Source organism: Temnothorax nylanderi, unplaced genomic scaffold (assembly GCF_030848795.1).
Source record: "Temnothorax nylanderi isolate EJ_2023f unplaced genomic scaffold, tnyl_v1.0 TNYL_tig0019_pilon, whole genome shotgun sequence".
In the NCBI taxonomy this organism is placed as follows: domain Eukaryota; kingdom Metazoa; phylum Arthropoda; class Insecta; order Hymenoptera; family Formicidae; genus Temnothorax; species Temnothorax nylanderi.
Genome location: NW_027249081.1, coordinates 1,247,321 through 1,267,994, shown reverse-complemented (window position 1 = coordinate 1,267,994; position 20,674 = coordinate 1,247,321). Strand labels below are relative to the sequence as shown.

General features: G+C 38.0%; 1 pseudogene; it reads right to left on the bottom strand.

The window, feature by feature from the left end:
• Positions 1–1,430: 1,430 nt before the first annotated feature.
• Positions 1,431–7,273, bottom strand: LOC139769020 (T-box protein 2-like; annotated as a pseudogene).
• Positions 7,274–20,674: the final 13,401 nt, after the last annotated feature.

The window sequence follows — 20,674 nt, the reverse complement described above, 5'->3', positions numbered from 1 at the left end:
ACAACAACGCACACGAATATATAAAACAGAATCTGAACCTACATCTGAACCTACAGCGTATCAAGACGCAGATTTATTTAGCCAAACAATTATTCTACTGGATGAAGTAAAACAGTGGTTGAAGGATGGAGAAAGGTAAAAAATATAAATTTAAGAAATTATAACATAAAATAACTTAAAAACTTTTTCTGTTACAGGAAAATAAAAAATTGGGAGAGATTATTAAATAACATATATAGTGAGGATATAAGACGTCAAGGATGAGCGAGGATTTCGACAAGCGTTTTTCATAATGTTTATTGTAATGTGTTGTATTGTGTGTGTGTGTGTGTGTTAGAACACGTCGATACGTTTCAGTAAACGTCAAAAAACAGAAAAAAGAAAAGTTTGATTTAAAGTCAAAATAGTTCTAATAGCTCAATTAATTCCTTTCGAAAAGTTCTAGAGTTCCTGATAAGAAAAAAACTGCAAAACCTTAAAATTGTTTTATAAAATTATCATCAAAACGCAAATGACATTCACGGCAGACCTTCGAAGTCGAATATTTTCTTAAAATTCCCATCAAAACGCCTGCAACTCTATCACTAACTAGTGGCGATCCGACCACTAGTTAAAAAGATATTCGAAGATGCAACGGATAAAATTCGACTAAGCCCCGTTTCACATGTATCCGACACTGAACTACTGACTCCAGGTATCCGATCGCGAAGTGTATGGATTAATATGGGAGCATTTACACGTTTGTCCGATAGCTCCGATTTGTGAAAACAAAGAAAATCGATCGGATACCCGGCATCGGTAGTCCGGTGCCGGATACCTACGTGTGAAACGAGTCTAAATCTTTCTGTCCGTAAACGATACGGGCACGGCACGGTTATGTCTAAATCGACCTTAAATCGGAGATATATTCACGGAGGGAGTTCGTTATACGAGTAATATTGATATAAATCTCGCAGCATCGATATATACGCGTATAATCGATTAAAGATGCAACGATAAGATTATCGTAAACAATATCAACGAGTAAAACGCATAATTTAATGCATCGAGTACAGACATTCATGGTGGCGTATTAAAAAGTTGAAGAAAGTTACGTGCAACGTGCGTAAATTTCTTTCATTTAAAAAAGAAATGTATAATTTTATGAAATAATGAGAAATTCTTTTTCTATACGGCTAATTCACTGCAAATCCAAGTGTGTTATTTTAACTAAAGCTCTTCTTACACATTTCTTGTCGTTTTGAATGATGCCATTTAACACGGTTGAACATATTAATACGATTAAACGTGTTAATTTAACACGCAACAAAACATGTAAAACGAGCTTCAGTCAAATGTGTCATTTTCAAACATTTATGCGTGTAGAAATAACACACTTGGATTTACAGTGTATGATAAAACGGCTTGCAATTACAATTAATTACAAAGTATTCTATACATATAATCATTAGTCTATACACTCTATATAAATCAAAAATCGTATCCCTTTAGGGGCCACACATCGATCCCGTTGGAGTAAAATGTTATAATTTATAAGATAGTCTTAAAAGACGTCCCTGGTGAAAGTTTTTTAGTTCTTTTAGTTTTTTTGTTTTTTTTTGTTCTATTGGTTTTTTGTTTTTTGTTTTTTTTTGTTTTTTCAGTATTTGTTTTTTTTCTTTTGTTTTTTCGTTTTTTGTTTTGTTTGTTTTGTTTTTTTATGTACATAATTATGTACACAGGCCCCTAAAGAAATGGTTACTATAGTTGTCTCTACGCTATTAAATATAAGATAAAATTTAAACCAATACCTTGAGTTAAATAACATTTTGTTCTTTTTAATTACCATGTGTGTCGAAATTTATTATTTTAACACAAAGAATGTTATTTTAACTCCATTGATTAGTCAAATTAATAATTAAATTAACATTGTTTTAGTTAAATTAACGACATATTGAGTAGCAGTAGCAACTTATAAAAATGGTTAAAAATAGCTTAAATTAAATATGTAATTTGACACTACAAATTTAACAATGTATATACGACGAAGCTTATACAGTGTTTTCGAACGAAATGATTGTATATTACTTTCGATAGTGTTCTAGGACGAATCTTATACTGTTGTAATTCTTAACTGAATGTGGGTGAATCTTTCTGATATACTGTTTACAGATGAATTTTTTTCTTTCTTCCTCTCCTGCCGGTCGATCTTTCCGGGATAATCGTTACAAGTAAATCGTGCGATTCGCCTTTACGTATGACGAGTGAGGCATATCATCAGCGCCCGCTCGACGAACGGGCGGAGATGGTCTTACTTCGCGTGGTCATAATACTAGAAGCGAGTTCACGCCGGCGAAACTGGAAACAATCAGTCAGATTACGTGATCGGAGGCACTGTTGGCCGTGTACCGGACCCGCGGCCGACCGACCGGTCCGCGTTAAGTATGCGATCGCGTATGCACGTACTCGTTCTCTTGGTCGGACCTACTACCGGTAATCACGCTGGCCACGGCGGCCTCGCTCCCGTCCGCGTTGCGAACAGTGTCAAGATTACTACCTTTTGTAAATCGTGGCAAAAAGAAACCTGAAAAAAGTGGCGAATCCGTGTTAAAATCCGAAGATTCAAGTGGCCTGAAAACTACGCTGGTGCGAGCACTGTCGTATTGTATCGGAGGAGTCAGGCTGTCTAGGCCCTTGATTCTCTGCACGAGTCTCTTTGGGCCTGGGGTCAGAGTCAGTTACTGGTCTGGTGATGCGAATATATAGCCTCTCCCAGTCAAGTTATGCGCCCACCTCCCAGTGGTCTCGCTGGACCGCTGCAATGGGGCTGTTCCGATTCAGTACGGCTCGGTCGCCAGATCTGATGTCGGCTGGCCAGCGCGCTCTGCGGTAACCAAGTGGCGTCAATGGCGATCTGACTGCGCCTCTAAGAGCCTGTGGTGATACGGACCCAAATACCGCTGGTGAGTTGTGGAGCCAAGGAAGGGCACGGTTATCTGGGAAGATCTCGGCTGTCAATCCGTTTGCTCCCCAACACGCAGTAAATATGAGGAAGTCAAGAATGAATCTTCACGCCCGAATTCTCGGATGGTCCGGGCACAACACGCACGATACGAGATTGATGACTCGGTTAGTGCGGAGACACCCAGTGACTGCGTAGCTGTCTCCTCGAGAGTAGGCGCTAGTTATCGGGTATAGAAACGATTACGCCTCTTGACGCACAAGACTCATGCCATGAGTAGCCGTGACCCCCAATAGCTTTCTTCTTCTTCTTCTTTGTAAATTTTATGGCACCTAATCCTCCTTAGGATCACATAACGGCCAAGAACAAGTCGAAAATAATAAATACAGACTCGAAAGATTCAATCCAAACTCGGCGCTGATTGCATCAGCAATCTTCAAAAATTATTCAGGACAAAACACGTCCGAACATGTCCACGGTCTCGACGAGACTTGCCCCCAGTAGCCGTGTTAAATTAAAATAGAAATAAATAGTAATAAATTATTTCGTGAATGGATGTCCATCTGTGTCAAACGCAGTGCCACGGGCACTGCGTTTCAAGCATGCCCGGCGCCGGGGATCGACTCGCAATGGTGGCGGGATTCGCGTCCGCTTCTCCCACGTTGCAAGGCCGGCCAACTTCGACTCCCCGGCTAAAGTGAAAGATAATCGCATGCTTTAATGGGCTTGGAACCCTTAAGGGGGGGGGGGGGTCGTTCGGCTGATTCGATTCGGAGTCGTAGGTCAATAAGACCCCTTCGTCAGGACTGGAATCCGATTGGGCCTGATGATCGATCGAATGATGCTTTCGCTTGAACCGTGACTGACCCGTCTCGCGAAAACCCTTCGCAAATGGATTGTTATTGATCTTCAACTTTGTGATGTTCTCGTTTTGGCATGCCGTCACCGCGATAAATTCCGTCTCTTAGAAAGCAAACAACGCGGTTGGATGAGTAAAGAACTCGTTGTAGTTCTTCGCATCGAAGCAACGGACTATCCAATCCTAGGAACGTATTTGTGCATCGATGTTAATATCACGTTATTATTGGGGTCGTTGATGTTGTTCGTGAGCTTCAATTTATTGAAGCTGATCGGATTGTCCATCCAGTGGCTCCCCGTTGCCGGACTCTCGGGATGCTTATAAATCCTATAGCCGAAGGGCTGTTGCGGCTCTGCCGGCCCCGTAAAACTCCAGCCACCCATATTGCTGTTCTTGCCCCCGTTCTGGTATCCACAGTACTTGTGGCGGCGATCGGAGGCCGGTACTATCTCCATGAGGACATAATAATTCTCACGTTTCTCCAAACCGCTTACGTTTATCTGAACGGACGGGAACATGCGCCGACCGCTCTTGGTAAATATCATTTCTGTATTATTCTCGTAGAATGGCTGCCAGAGGTTTCGATTAAGCAGCTCCACGTTGACTCCGCGCAACAATAAAGGTTGAAATACCCATTCGCTTGAATTCATCCTCTCACCTAATTTGCGTTGTAGAGCGATCGGTGACTGCGCGAAAAGTGGCGATGCCAGTTGCATATTCAGTTCCAGGGGCATCAGTGCGTTGTTTGGATCCTGAAGAAACATCTCCGATGATCGACGTTTCTTCTCCGACACCGTCGGTGTAAGGTATAAGGCGAACACGGAAATGCTCAAAACGAACTGCCGCTCGACCGAGTGCGTGAACCAAATGTCCGAACCTGCGGTTCCTCTCGTACTGAGCAGGATTACTATCGCAATGACTGGTCATCAGTAGGGTAAAACTAACCTGTCTCACGACGGTCTAATCACGTGCAGTTGTAGAATGGAACTGAGACGACCGGTTCTCGCCTACCAGTGACCTACCACAAAACGGGATCAGTGCAATCCGCCGAAACTAGGCGAACTATATGTGTCGTCGGTCGTTCGGCGCCAACACATGAGACAACTATGTGTCCATGAACCTTTTGTCCTTTCTGCCACGATTGATAAAAGGTAATATATAAAATAACAAATAACGTTACGTGATAATTTTAAATGCCATAATCACACTAATCACACTAATCTACTGAGCCAGTTAAAATAAATATTAACTCATTACGCGTTGTTAATCCATTTGTCGCAACTTTCTCTTTCTTTAACCCTTTAGGGGCCACACATCGATCCCGTTGGAGTAAAATGTTATAATTTATAAGATAGTCTTAAAAGACGTCCCTGATGAAAGTTTTTTAGTTTTTTTGTTTTTTAGTTTTTAGTTTTTTTTGTTTTTTTTTTTGTTTTTTTTGTTTTTTTTTTTTTTTTTTTTTTTTGTTTTTTTTGTTTTTTTGTTTTTTTATGTACATAATTATGTACACAGGCCCCTAAAGGGTTAAAAATGTTCAGATACTGTCTGTTCCTTTTCCGGGTAATCTCAGTAGAGACATCCTGCACTTCTTCAAGCTTCTCATATATTATACATATTTGCCTTTCCGCTGAATCGCGATCAGTCGAACTCAAGATATTAAGATTCTCTAATAATTCGATAATATTCTAACAAAGTTCAGACGAAGAAATTATTAGATTAATGCGTGTACAAATGGCAACAACTGGCTTCTTTTATGTACATTTTACATTAGTGATATATATTAGCGATATTTAGACCCTGATAAAAATATGTGCACGGAAAGAACGGTTTTGCTGAAGTATCTAAAAATTTAGACAGATATACAGATCTGAAAATAATTTTGTTACACCATTAAAATAATTATAGTAAGTCGCTGAAATATGATTCTGTAAAAAATTTTGACATTTTAGCAATCAGTTTAAGTTCTACATAATTATTTTGATGGACCAACAAAATTATTTTCAGATCTGTATCTAGCTAAATTTTTAGATACTTCAGCAAAACCGTTCTTTCCGTGTACTGTATATATGCGGTTTTAAAAAAATATATATGAATTATATCGATTTCTTCCTTGCTATGCAGCATCGAGATGCAGCAGCACAGTGCTGCTTATTAACCCTAGGTATGCACAGTGAAGTCTCCAAGACCCCAGCCCAGCTTCCTTTTTTCGCGCTCGTAGAAACTTTTGTCTCATATATTCTTTTCTTTTTACTCGCATATCTCGGAACTCTTTAATTCAATCGACTTTTATGATTCTTGATCGATTAAAAAAAATAAATAAATAAACTGAAATTCATTTTTGCTGAAGTTACGATGACAATGGGATGAGGTTATAATTCCGAGACCCTACAGTGTATAAGTGTATAGACAAAATAAGACTGTGTATACCTAGGGTTAAAAAAGATAACATGCAATTTATTCACGCTCATGTACAAAGTAACGTCGACCACGCAGAAATTGTTGATAATGTTAGTACGGGTACAAAATTCGGTTTTGTGAAGCGCAAACGAAAGCCAGAGACTTGCAGAGTTTCTTATTCACGCATCATGGAAATGCACGCCCTTAATCTACACATACGGAAAGAACGGTTTTCTGTCTGAAAATAATTTTGTTGCACCATTAAAATAATTATAGTAGGTCGCTGAAGTATAATGATAATGCTGTAAAAATTTTGATATTTTAGTAATCAGTTTGATTGTTTTACATAATTATTTTGATGATGCAACAAAATTATTTTCAGATCTGTATCTAGCTAAATTTTTTGATACTTCAGCAAAACCGTTCTTTCCGTGCACCATTCTTCTGTACACTCTTTACAAATATAGAAAGAGGATATCGAAAAATAAAAATGCGTTAAGTCATTACAATGTTAAATTTACGTAAAAATCCATGTACACACAAAATCTCGAGATTTTTCTCTTTTTCTCTCTCTCTGCGGTAACGAAAACTCACGTTTTCACGCCAAATCGCGTGTTACGATATCGTATTAAAACTTATAATAAACGACTGTTTCGGCCAAACAGATTCGGCCGAACTTCAACCAATGATACAATGTGCGCCTTTAAATATCAAAAGAAAAATACATAATTATACTCAATGAATACAAAATAGAAAACAATAGACGTTTTAACACGTCTTGTACACGTAAGTGAATCTCACGTATCATTAATGTATATTATAAAATTGTACTTGGCGCCTTTTTTTACCTTTTTTGAAAATTACATTTACGTGGAATCATTAACAAAACGATATTTTCACAAGCTCGAACTATTCTTATAGTATATCCGGTGTAATCTACTTTTCATTAAAAAGTACTCTTTCGTAAACTATTCATCATATACTGTAGGTACCAATAAATTCTAGATTTAGTAAAAACACAAGATAAATGCTATCATTTATCAAAACTCATTTAATCGATAAGCTTAAAGATGCAATTAATTATATGGATTTAATTTTAATTGTCATATACAAATTATCTATATATATATATATATCTATATATCTATATATATATATATATATAATTCTCTAATATAAATTCGACCAACTAATTCCACTTAAAAATGATTAAATGTCTAATACATATCTAAATTTGTACAATATAAAGTTTATCTTTATTTTGCATATAATAGAAAAAAAAAAATATCTTATTAATTATTTCGGCTTGTGCGGAGGGAAATTATTTAATTTTCAGATCCAATTATAAAGTATAAAGGTACCAATACCCAGACACTTAAGAGTAGGTAAATGTACCAATGCCTGGACACGTACTGTCTGGATACCTTTAAAAAAATACAAATTTATGGAAATAAACGTTTGGATACCATAACTAAAGTTTCAAACTACAAGAAAAAATATTTTTATCTTTGATTTTAATTCGCGTTATACTTATAAATAATAAAGGTATCCAGATATAGGTACATGTCCGAGTATTGGTACTTTTAACTTAATTTCTAAATGTTGAGCAAAACATAAAATATTAACTTCTTATTGGCTAGTTAAGAAGATATTCGACTTCGAGGATGCAACGCGTGAAATTCGACTAAGTCCGCATAAAAATTTTTTTTGAAAGTTCTAGACGTTCTGATAAGAATTCCGTTTTTTAGTAGAACTCTAAGAATTCTGAAAGGAATTTCTATGATCGAAAACGATCCGGTCACTAGTTAAGAAGACATTCGACTTCGAAGATATGCCGTGAACGTCATTTGCGTAAGTTTTGATGATTTTTTTCAATGGATTTTTTTGGCAAAATTACCAGAACTATCGCTATAAAGTATCAGGAACTATAGAACTCGACTGTATGCGAGAAGAACTCTCTTTTAGTCTTTATCTGCTAGAAAATGATTTGCTACGGGAAGTTAGCAGATCATTTTTTCGATCGACTGTTTTTTGAGTAAAATCATCAGAACTATTACTAAAAAGTTTCAGGAACTATAAAACTCGACTGCATGCGACAAGAACTCCTTTTTATTTTTGGTTTGCTGGAAAATAATATGTCAACTTCACCGACATCAAAGCAAGTCATATAAATCAAAAAGATATATTTCGTACATCATACAATCGGTAGAATAATGCGTATAACATGTAACAACACTGTCTTAAAAAGAAACAGATGACATTAGCGTTACACATCGACGTCATAAATGGACATAAAAAATTAGAAAACCAATAAAATGCAGAAATGAAAGAAATCACAAATAGTTCAAAAAAATTCAAATTAGACTTTAAGTCTATCGTTCGTTGTTAGGTGCTTCTTAAGTGTGTTAATTTTTAGAAGAAAGCCGGTATCTTTATATAAATTCGAATAAGTTAAAATTAAAAAAAAACAATTTTTTTAATTTGACGATAGAATCATTAACTATTCATATTTCTAAAAAAGTATTTCTAGAAAATTTTCCTTAATATTTCATTACTTATATGTTTTCTTTATATTTATTTATACACATGTTATTTTCTTAAAGAAAAAGGAACACATATATACGAGTCAAGAAATATCATTTCATAAAAGAGCGTTTCATAGACTAAACTGATTTTTAATTTTTACCGTATATCTAACTAACTTCAACATTTTTAATTCACATACGCGCTGCGTGTGTTTTAACTTAAAAATAAGTTTAAATTTAGTAATCGAACGAAGAAGATAGAGCCGTACAAAATGATATGTTGGGCAAAAAATTATACGTATATCCACATTTACATGCATCTAAAAAAAAGTTTAAGTAATAAATAAAGTAAATAAACCATCCCTCTCTCTTCGTTTTGGTGAGCAGTTTTTCAAACGCTTGTTAACGCGATTTCTGTACCGCGCTTAGTATTTAACCGTCTACACTGAGAGAAAAGTTATACTAATGGTATATTCCTTCGAATCTTCCCTTTCGATTGTAATCGGAAAAGACATGCTTTCTTTCCCATGACTTCTGGCCCTGGAACCGTTCGAAAAGCTACTTATAGTTGCGAGAATATAAAATTCAAAAAGTAATATATTAATGTGTACCGCGTGGATACGAGTATTACCGATAATCTGGGACACGTGTACCAAGACTCTAAAAAGAAATTGACAAAGTTATCAGGATATATTCCGATAAGAGCGACGGAAAGTGACAACTTTCCGCCTGCTAGAGCGACGGAAAGTGACAACTTTCCGCCTGCTATGCAGGGTGAAAAGTATCAACTTTCCTTCTTGGCGTGAAATTGGCCACTTTCGCCCCTCTCTACAGGCATGGAAAGTCGGACTGTCCGTGAAGGTGTTATGAAATTAAACAAACCATACCTCTCCCTTCGACCTTTGTAAGTAGTCTTGACGCGATTTCTGTACCGCGTACTTTAGTATGCGTAATAACAATTGATTAAGAACAAGCCTTAGTGCGCACTCAGTGTGCACTAGTGCAAGCGCCCGAATTCGCTATTAGATGTATGTAAATATGTACTTAATAATATGTTGAGCAAAAGATTATACGTATATCCATATTTACAAATAATTAAACCTCTCTCTTCGACCTTTGTAAGCAGTTTTTCAAACGGTTGTTAACGCAATTTCTGTATCGCGCTTAGCACATAGCACATAATATTTCAGTAATATTACAGTAATATTATTTTTAGTATTTTTTAGTATTTAGTATATTTTTAATATTATTTTTACAGCAATATTATTCCTGGCCCACTGTGCAATGGCAAGCTGCAGTGCAGAAACTGAAAAAAAAATTGAGGAAATTGAGGTACAAACAAATCATACCTCTCCCTTCGACCTTTGTAAGCAGTCTTGACGCGATTTCTGTACCGCGTACTTTAGTACTTAACGCGTTCGCGACACAACACGATCATAATGCCGGCAATAGTGTGGAATTATTTGATTAAACGAGGCAATTTGGAGGTAAACTGCCGTTATTGTTCCATACCAATTACAGCAAATAGTGGAACTACCTTGAGAACATATATGAGATATCATATGCAACGTAATTATCAAAACTTTGCAGAACAGCTTAGAGACGATCTTCGATTACCCGTCTGATTTAATCACGCTACATTTTAATGTTATAGTCAACCAGGAACTTCAACACTTGCAGCGTATGAAGACCCAGTTCTATTTAGGGAACTACTGGATGAAGTAAAACAGTGCAGTTAAAGGATGGAGAAAAGTAAAAAATATAATATTAAGACCAACACAGATGCCCTAACCGGTACGTAAGTCCTCAACGGTATGTAAGTACACACTTCTTACAGAATAAAAACATTAAAAACCAGCGAGAAATGACCAATTCGGAAAATTTTACTTTATGGAATTATTATGGAATATGCCGTAATTGTGGCACCCGGATGAATTGTATACAATAGAGGACGGAAGTAATTTTGACAATCGTTATGGCAGATAAATCAGAAATATCGAACTGGTTTAAAGTAAATGAAGCCGAAAGCGAAGCAACGTGCGACGTGTGTAATAAAAAATTTAAGTTATAAAAAAAATAGGACACGTGATTTCAGATCACATATAAAAAAAAAGAAACACGAACGAATATACAAACTGGATAATTTACAAATACCTTTCGAAATTAAATTTGCCTATAAACAGTTGCCCTTCTACTATGCGAAGTGCCGATTTTGCTATACAAAAATGTGTTATTTGTGGAAAGTATCACAATTAAATAAGCATTTTGATACATGCTCGATACGAAATCGAATGTAAGTAAACATTCAAGTAAAGATTCTATATAATCTTAGAACAAATATTAAGTTCGATGTTTCATATCATGAAACATATATGTATATAATAACGATCTCAAGGGTAACGAATAAAGTCAATATCGTTATTCTGAGATTTGCAAAGATCGACAGCGTATTAAAATATTATATAAAATCGTATATAAATATTTTAAATAAGATTATTGTCTCATTTTTTTTAATCACGCATTTTATTGCAGCCAAGGAACTTTAATGGAGGATGTAGATACGGATATAGATGTACAAGAAACCGCTACACAAGATGTAGAGGATATGATTATACCAGAAACCACACATCAAGACAAAGCATCTAATTTGTTTGGACTAAATCCATTCGAGGAACTAACGGCATGGGTCAAAGAAGAAAAAGGTAAAGGGGCGCTGATAATGAATATGACGATTAATGCATAATATCACTTTTAATATTAATTCTTCTATTACAGTAAATTAGAAAGTGCCTTAATTTTTTGTCGCAATCAAACAAAACCCAGGAAAACCACCACATAAAATTTCGTCTTATAGACTAATATCACTACTGCCTGTAATATCGAAGCTGTTTGAAAAACTACTACTAAAAAGAATAATGCCAATTATCGAAGAAAAAAAACTAATGCCATCACATCAGTTCGGCTTCAGAAATAGCCATTCAACAATTGACCAAGTGCATAGAATAACAAATATAATAGAAAAAGCACTGAAGGAGAAAAAAGTTTGCTCTGCAATCTTTTTAGATGTAGCCCAAGGTTTTGACAAAGTGTGGCATAAGGGACTAAAACAGAAATTGAAAACATCCCTACCAAAACAATTCTCCGAAATTCTAAGCTTATATATCGCAGAGAGACGTTTTAGAGTCAAACAAGAGGGAGCATACTCGAACCTCAAAGAAATTAAAGCGGGAGTACCACAAGGTAGTGTACTGGGTCCGGTCCTTTACATGCTGTACCAGTGACATTCCTACATTCAAAAATAACACAATAGCTACCTTTGCCGATGACACTGCTATATTAGCAATAAATGAAAGCAACCAAACAGCCACGAGAAAATTGTAAACAACTGTCGACCAAATTAATAAATGGACAAAAAAATAGAGAATTAAACTAAATGAATCCAAATCCATACACGTAAATTTTACCAACAGGAAGATCCAATGTATACCAGTAAATATAAATGGCAATTAAATACCGCATTCAAACACAGCGAAGTACCTAGGCATTACGTTAGATGCAAAATTAAGATGGCAGCTAGAGTAGACTGCTGCCAAGGGAGCAAGGACGGCAGATATGGTCAAAAGCTGCGCCAAATACTGCGCGAAAAACTAAAGAAGGAGGTGGATAAGCTGCAGACCCGCCGACGATTTAAGAGAAGAATGAGATACGACACGGCCCGGTTTTAGGGCCGCGAACGCTGGGGCTTTATTTTGTTCCCCGAAGTACAGGACTCTGCTAGACGTCAGTTATTAACAGACGTTACGGAGTATCGATAACAAAATATTGATCGTTTTACGGAGCCGCTGATAAAAGTGACGCTTCTTGTTCCGCAAATGCAATGGATGAGCGTGAAATCCGGAAGCGCGTCTCGATTTCACGCCTCATCGATCTGTAATCAGCTTTACGTTTAAGTAAATATTATTTCGACACGCAAATGACGAAGTTCCACAAAAGAACGCGATAAAATTAATCTGGAGTCATTCGACACACTTCTGTAACTTTTGAGGTATCGTGCTTTTATATTGTCGTTAGGAAAGAAATGGACATCGTGTCATCTCGAGATAGACGTATTTTCCGCTTGTTGAGCCTCGAGCACGCGTACGCAGTGTAACACGACCAGCCCGAAGTGTTGACAATGGGTCGGGTGTGGAAAGCACACGTTAAAAAGAAAAAAGAGGAACTGGACATAAAATATAGAAAACTGTATTGGATGATTGGAAGAAACTCAAAGAGTTATCTTTACCCAATAAGCTACTAATATATAAACAGATCCTCAAGCCAGTGTGGACCTATGGCATACAGCTATAGGGATGCACCAAACAAAGTAACATCAATATTATTCAAAGATTTCAGAATAAAGTCCTAAGAAACATTGCAGAAGTACACTGGTATGTCAGAAATAAGGATCTCCATCGTTATCTGGGAGTGGAAACAGTGAACAATGGAATAAAAAACAATGCAAGGAGACATGAAAAAAGGCTACAACAGCATGTGAATCCAAACAAAAACAAAAACGTCTTGACAGACAGAGTTAACCGCCAAGTTCCTAAAAGAAGTGCTCAACTGCTGACAGCCACAGAAGCAACTCAAAATGAGATACAGATATATAATGAAGAAAAAGACTGCACAAAAAATCCAAACAAAAACAAAAACGTCTTGCCAGACGTCAACCGCCAAGTTCCTAAAAGAAGTCCGCGACTGGCAGCAACAGCATGTGAACGAAGAGGCTACTCGTCTTCTAGACAACGAAAGGCTAGTACGTATTGATTCGTTCACGCTAATTATTTCAAATTTTCAATCGGTCTTCTATAAAACTAACATAAGATATATATGAAAAAAAAAAGAATCGGGAAAGAACTTGGGATCCGCTGACTACGAGTCGATCATTCTCACACATCATCCCAAGAGAAAGCTAATATAAAATTCTACTTGGGATGACGCGTGGCAATATCCGAGTAAAGTTTTCGAACGCAGTCCAGGCATGGAAAGTCGGACTGTCCGTGAAGGTGTTATGAAAATAAAACAAAACATACCTCTCCCTTCGACCTTTTGCAGTCTTGACGCGATTTCTGTACTTTAGTATCCAAAGTCAGCTCAACGTGCGCGGAGCATATTATACAGTCGGACGTGTTGATCATAATATTCATAATGCGGACATTGCAGCGGGCCTAAATATGGGACCATTTTAAAATTTTAAAAAAACTAGAAGATTCGGATCAGATTTTCGCAATAGACTGCAGTCATTGTGACGTTACTGTTAAGGCAAGCAGTCGAACATCACTGATAACATATATGCGTATACACATGCAGTCGCGTCATAAAGAGCGTGCCGACGAACTCCAAAACGATCGTCGATTGCCGAGGGATTTAGAAAATAGCTTCATATATATCATATATATATATAATATATATATATATATCATATATATATATATAATTCCGATGTGTCTTGTCAAAAGTCATAGATGTCGTCATTTTCAAGAAATTTTGAAAGCGACTAATGTAATATAATTTTTTCATTGAGATAAAAGTTGCAGATCCCATCGAAACGTTTTCAAAAGACTGTAATAAAGCTCTCTTTCGAAATTTCTGGAAATATTTTAAATTTTATTATATTTTTAATATAAAATATGGAATATCTCGTGAAGTATTCACTTTTCTATGATTTTATCTTCATTCTTTTATACGTAGAATAATGAAAGGAAGCGAACAATAATATTAATTTTTAGAGACAGCGGAAAAACATGAGGTACGCCGGTGGAGTATACGCGCAGCCAGCGTATACTCCGCTGGCTGCGTACGCGTCGCCCGCGCCACTGCCACCGCTGCCGCCGCCGCCGCCACCGTCGGCAGCATACACGCCGCCGCAGCCAGCATACGCGTCATTGCCGCCGCCGCCATTATACGCGCCGCCGCCATCATACGCGCCGCCTCCATCATACGCGCCGTCTCCATCATACGCGCCGCCTCCATCATACGCGCCGCCTCCATCATACGCGCCGCCTCCATCATACGCGCCGCCTCCATCATACGCGTCGCCTCCATCATACGTGCCGCCTCCATCATACGCGCCGCCTCCATCATACGCGCCGCCGTCGGCGTCGAGATACACGGCGGGGGGTATGCCATCCGCGGGAGTGTCGTGGCCAGCGTGGCCTCGTATATAAATTTTTTTTTTTATCGTTTGGGTCTCGTTTATACGATTATTTTTTTATTTTTTTTTTATTATATATATATTTTTTATTTTTTTATTATATATATATATTTTTTTTTTAACGAGAGCGATATGTTTTGTCGATTAGCTAATTATGATTGTATTTGCGTAAAGTATGTATAAATTATACATATATTATAAATGTATAATATAAATGTAATACTTACATTTACGATATGTCCGCCGTGGTCTATTCATAACGCGGACCGCGGGCTCTTGGGTATCAGCGACTTCGGCGACCGTCTCAATCGTGGTCACCGAGCCGTCGTTTACCGTCTCGACGCTCCCGCACAGGTCACTCCTCGCTCCTTCACTTGGTCGCCCGACCGCGCACTCCACTCCTGGACGGAAGAGAGGGACAAACAACGCGCGTTTTATCAAACGCGTCTCCGCTCGCGGCACGATGCACGTACGCGATACTCGCCACTTCCGGCTCACGCCGTGCCTCGCGACGGGCCGACCCGGCCGACCGGGCACTCACGACGCAGGATTCCGCGGGACCGTCGCAGGATTCCGCGGGACTGTCGCGTAATAAAATTCTCGACTGAGCACTGGCACTGGCACTATGAGCTATGAGACTGAGGAACTGCCAGGCTGCGCTCGGTGGTCGGGGAGGGGGGGGGGGTCTCGATCACGCGAAACTTTATCTATCGCATGTTTTTTTCACTTCGCTGAGTTCGGTCTCTTGCGACGGAAAACAAACAAATCGCGCTTAGAAAAGGACAGCCATATTCTGTCTCTCTCGCGCTGCGTTTTTGCTGCTCGCCGAGCTGCTAGCCGGCTCGCTTGACGAGCGACATGACAATTGTTTCCGTCTTCGATGATACCGCGCCGGAAAATAATTGTCACGCAGCGAACGGCAAGCATTGCGACGAATTCGCGATGAATTCGCTCGCTGCTCGGCGTGGTATCATTGAAGCCGGAAAATAATTTTTACTCAGCGAGCGGCAAATTCATCGCGTAAAAATTTCTAAATTATTATTTATTTTTTACATGTTTTAAAATTATTTTTTAATTATTTTATATCATGTTTCTTCGACGATTATCATCCAAATGTACACTTCCCGAAAAAGATTCCGAAGAAGATTTCTATATATATAAATAAAGCAGAATTTAAAAACATTTTGGAATTATTGCGAATCGACGTCGATTCCACTAATTATTCCCGACAGAGTACGTAATGTGGATCTTTTTACTTTTAGATTTCGAATAGATTTTTAGTACGGGCAGTATATATCGGAACACGGCCGTAGTATGTGTCATATGTAAATAATATCATGGTGTTTCCGCGGTATTATTAATATATTATGATATTCGCTCGAGCCGATACGTATTTTTACAAATTCATATCTATGCATTTGTACTAGATATTAGGAATTTTTTTTGAACGATATTCTTTACTAAATCATTTATATGAATTCGTACGAATACGTACCGGCTCCAACGAATGACATAGTATTACTAATACCGCGGATAAAATGCCGTAATATATTTCCGCATTTACATGAAACATATTACGGCCTTATTCTTACGTGTACTGCCACTACACAAATCTATTCCAAATGTAAATATGTAAAAATTTACGTTACGTATGGTACAGATTTTCAGTACTGGTAATGTAAATTGTGAACACGATCTACGTGTCTATATGTTTATGACAAATCAACGACGATCGCGGAGTGAGATAGATAGATACTGTCGCGAGTGTCGCGACGATAGTGTAGTGACGCGAGTGTAATAACGTGCTACAGTGAAGTGAACAGTGAAGTGAACAGTGAAGTGAGCAGTGAAGTGAACAGTAAAGTAAATATTGAAGACTAAGGAGGACTAAGGAAGTAAATATGGGTGTGAAACATTTTGAGAAGAAGAAGCCTTCGTATTGCCGCAGAGTGTCCCGGAAGAAAGGAGCGTTACAGAGGTTAGTATACATTATGCATCTATGATAACACATTTGATGAATATTTATTATACAAATCCCTCAACCCTACTTATACTACGTTTACGCAAGCGTTACTTCTGTAGTAACTTACGATATATCACTCGTTTACGCGGAGTAAATTATCGCAAGTTACTACAAAATCCCGTTTACGCGAAGGAATTATTGTAAGTTACTACAAAAGTAACGCTCGCGTAAACGTAGTATTAGAATTTGATCTATTCACTCGTTATTGAGATCTCAAAATCTCGGGTACTCGCAACTCGTGCGTTCGCGTAAAAGAGTCACGGTGCGGTCTCGCTCCGCGTGTACTTGTCGCGAGGCTCTACCGTGTCTCTTGATATTTACGAATAGAAAAATTTAATCAGACAGACTGACTGACTGACTGACTGACAGGCAGACCGGTTTTCTTACATTTTGAACTTTTGTTATATAAAACTTTATATAAAGGTTAGGTCAACTTTCTACTATAATATTCTTTTTCACGAATATTTTCGTAAAGATCATGTGCATATATGCGCATGCACGCACACACATACACGCGCGCGCGCGCGCACACGCACACGCCCACGCCCACGCCCACGTCCACGCCCACGCCCACGCCCACGCCCACGCCCACGCCCACGCCCACGCCCACGCACACGCACACGCACACGCACACGCACACGCACACACACACACACACACACACACACACACACACACACACACACACACACACACACACACACACACACACACACACACAAATTTTGTTCTTCGACATAGTGTAAAATATTGCAAAATGTTAATAATTTTTATTGTTTTAAGTTTTTTTATAATCTAAAATATAAGTAGTATCTGTGTGAAAAGTAAATACGCAATCCTTTGTCTATTTTAACATTGAACTAAAAATTATGCAAGTTCGTAGCGTGTAATAATACTTAGTAGTATAATCATTAGTAATGTAAGTACATAGAGTGCCAGAAGCGTCAATTCTGACAGTACTGGCAGAGTAAGTGTCATAAGCGTCTGTTCCAACGGTATTGATTTTAATAACAATCAGAAGCGTCAATTCTGACGGTACTGGCAGAGTAAGTGTCATAAGCGTCTGTTCCAACGGTATTGATTTTAATAACAATCAGAAGCGTCAATTCTGACGGTACTGGCAGAGTAAGTGTCATAAGCGTCTGTTCCAACGGTATTGATTTTAATAACAATCAGAAGCGTCAATTCTGACGGTACTGGCAGAGTGTCATAAGCGTCTGTTCCAACGGTATTGATTTTAATAACAATCAGAAGCGTCAATTCTGACGGTACTGGCAGAGTAAGTGTCAGAAGCGTCTGTTCCAACGGTATTGATTATAATAACAATCAGAAGCGTCAATTCTGACGGTACTGGCAGAGTAAGTGTCATAAGCGTCTGTTCCAACGGTATTGATTTTAATAACAATCAGAAACGTCTGTCCTGACGGTACTGGCATTTACAATCAAAATTTATGGAAAATATTAGTAATAATATTTTAATACAGAAAGCTGATGCGTCTATTCTGACGGCACTGGTTTAAAAAATGACAAAAGCATATGTTGTGATTATACTGGCTACTAATAATAACAATATAAATGTCAAAAGCATCTATTTTGACACAGGCTAGTTACCTGCAGTAATATAAAAGCTGAAGCGTCTATTCTTATATACTTAGTTTTATAAAATAAAAATAAACAAAGGATTGCTGTCATATTTACACTATTCTTTTACACTTATTTCGTATCGACTCAACATTATTTTCGACTACACCAATTTTCTGTCAAGTGTTGTTTCATATATTAATATTTTTATTATTCTTTACAGGCGACAGGCTCTGAAGAGGCGTCAAGAAAATGACACAGAAATTGCGGCAAGTATGGACAACGAATCCATCAATTTCCGAGAATCAATGGTAACATTGCCCGATATGATGGATTCAAACTGCAATACCGAAGTAACGCAGTGTCCGTCGCAAGAAAATAAAGGTATGTGCAATTTAAATGTCGAAAAGTGCGATGATGATTATGACCTTGTCATCGATAATACGGGCCTTCTAGATACAAATCGTATCCAAGAGTGCATGCTTGAAGGCCGTAGCATTGTCGACATTTCATTTATGTTGAATGAGATCCACAGAACATTCGATAATCATGCGCGAGGAATAGAGTGCCAATTTAAAGATTGGAAACTCATAAAAGCTCGTCGCAAAGGGTTATTGACGCAGTTGTTCTTCAAATGCCAAATGTGCAATTATAAAGACAACATCTGGTCCGAACCTACAGAACCAGACATATTGGATATTAATAAAGCTGCTGTAGCTGCATCTATCACAACTGGAAATGGTTATGCCCAGTTGAATGAGCAATGTGCAGCTATGAATATTCCTAGTATGTCTGAGGTTACGTATATAAAATATCGCAAAGATCTAGTCGAAGAATTCGGAAAAACAGCCATGGAAAATATGATAAAGGCAGGCGAAGAAGAAAAACAACTCGCCTTAGACAGAAACGAAACTGTGAATGGTATTCCATATATAACTGTCGTTGCGGATGCCAGCTGGATGAAGAGATCGTACGGTAAAGCCTACGACTCACTTTCCGGTGTAGGTGCAATAATTGGTTATCGCACAAGGAAAGTTCTCTTCGTTGGCATCCGCAATAAATATTGCGCGATATGTGACATGGCTGAACGAAAGGGTTGCGCTGCGAAAACGCACAAATGTTATAAAAATTTTGATCGCAACGCAGCCTCTACAAGCATGGAGAGTGATGCTATTGCAGAAGGTTTCAAACTTAGCCTTCCGATGCACGGACTTATTTACAAAACGGTTATCGCCGATGGAGATAGTAACGTATATCACTCCATCATCAATAATAAACCGTACCAGGAACAGATAATAACGGTGAAAAAAATAGAATGCACCAATCATCTACTGCGTAATCTTTGTGACTGAAAGCCGTTGCTGAAACGACTCAGCCAAAAAGAATGCGTGGTTTTATTGAAATACGAAAAGTTGTAGACAATAGCGTTTTAAAAATACGGAGAGAAGTGTTGCGACTAGCTTCTGAACGACAAAAACAAGACCAACCTCATCATTGTAAGGCTACAGAACTACGGAAAGACATATTAAATATCCCTAGTCACATATTTGGTGAACATAAACGATGTGAGGAACGCGGTCAAAAGTGCGAAATTGACGGAAATAAAAATTACGTACCACTTTTGAAACTGCATGGTCTATTTCAAAGAATAGAAAGTGCTCTTATGTATCTCAGTGCTTATTCTGACAGCTTGCTCTTAAATTTAACCAATAATCCTGCAGAATCGTTTAATACGATAATCTGCAAAGAAATTGGTGGAAAACGCATTCATTTTGGCAAACGAGGTTCGTACAATGCTAGAATTACGGGAGCAGTTCTGCAACATAATACGCAGCAAGTCCTCACGGAAGTTTATAAAGGCATGTCTAAAACTGTTCCTCCTACTGTCAAACAACTTGAAGAGCAACGGCAAAAAAAAATTGCGAGAACCAGAGAATCTCGACAAAAAGATGGCAAACGAAAGAAATTTAAACGAGAATCAGGAACGGATAAATATTATGGCCCACAATCGCAAAAGCCAGATCTCCCATCTGATGTATTTGAACAAAATCGACAAAGGCATATGGAAAACTTGTTCGAGTATGGGAAAAATTGGGAACAAACTGAACGCGATACGAGACAACAAAGTGATTCCGAGCTGTGGTGTTCATTGAGA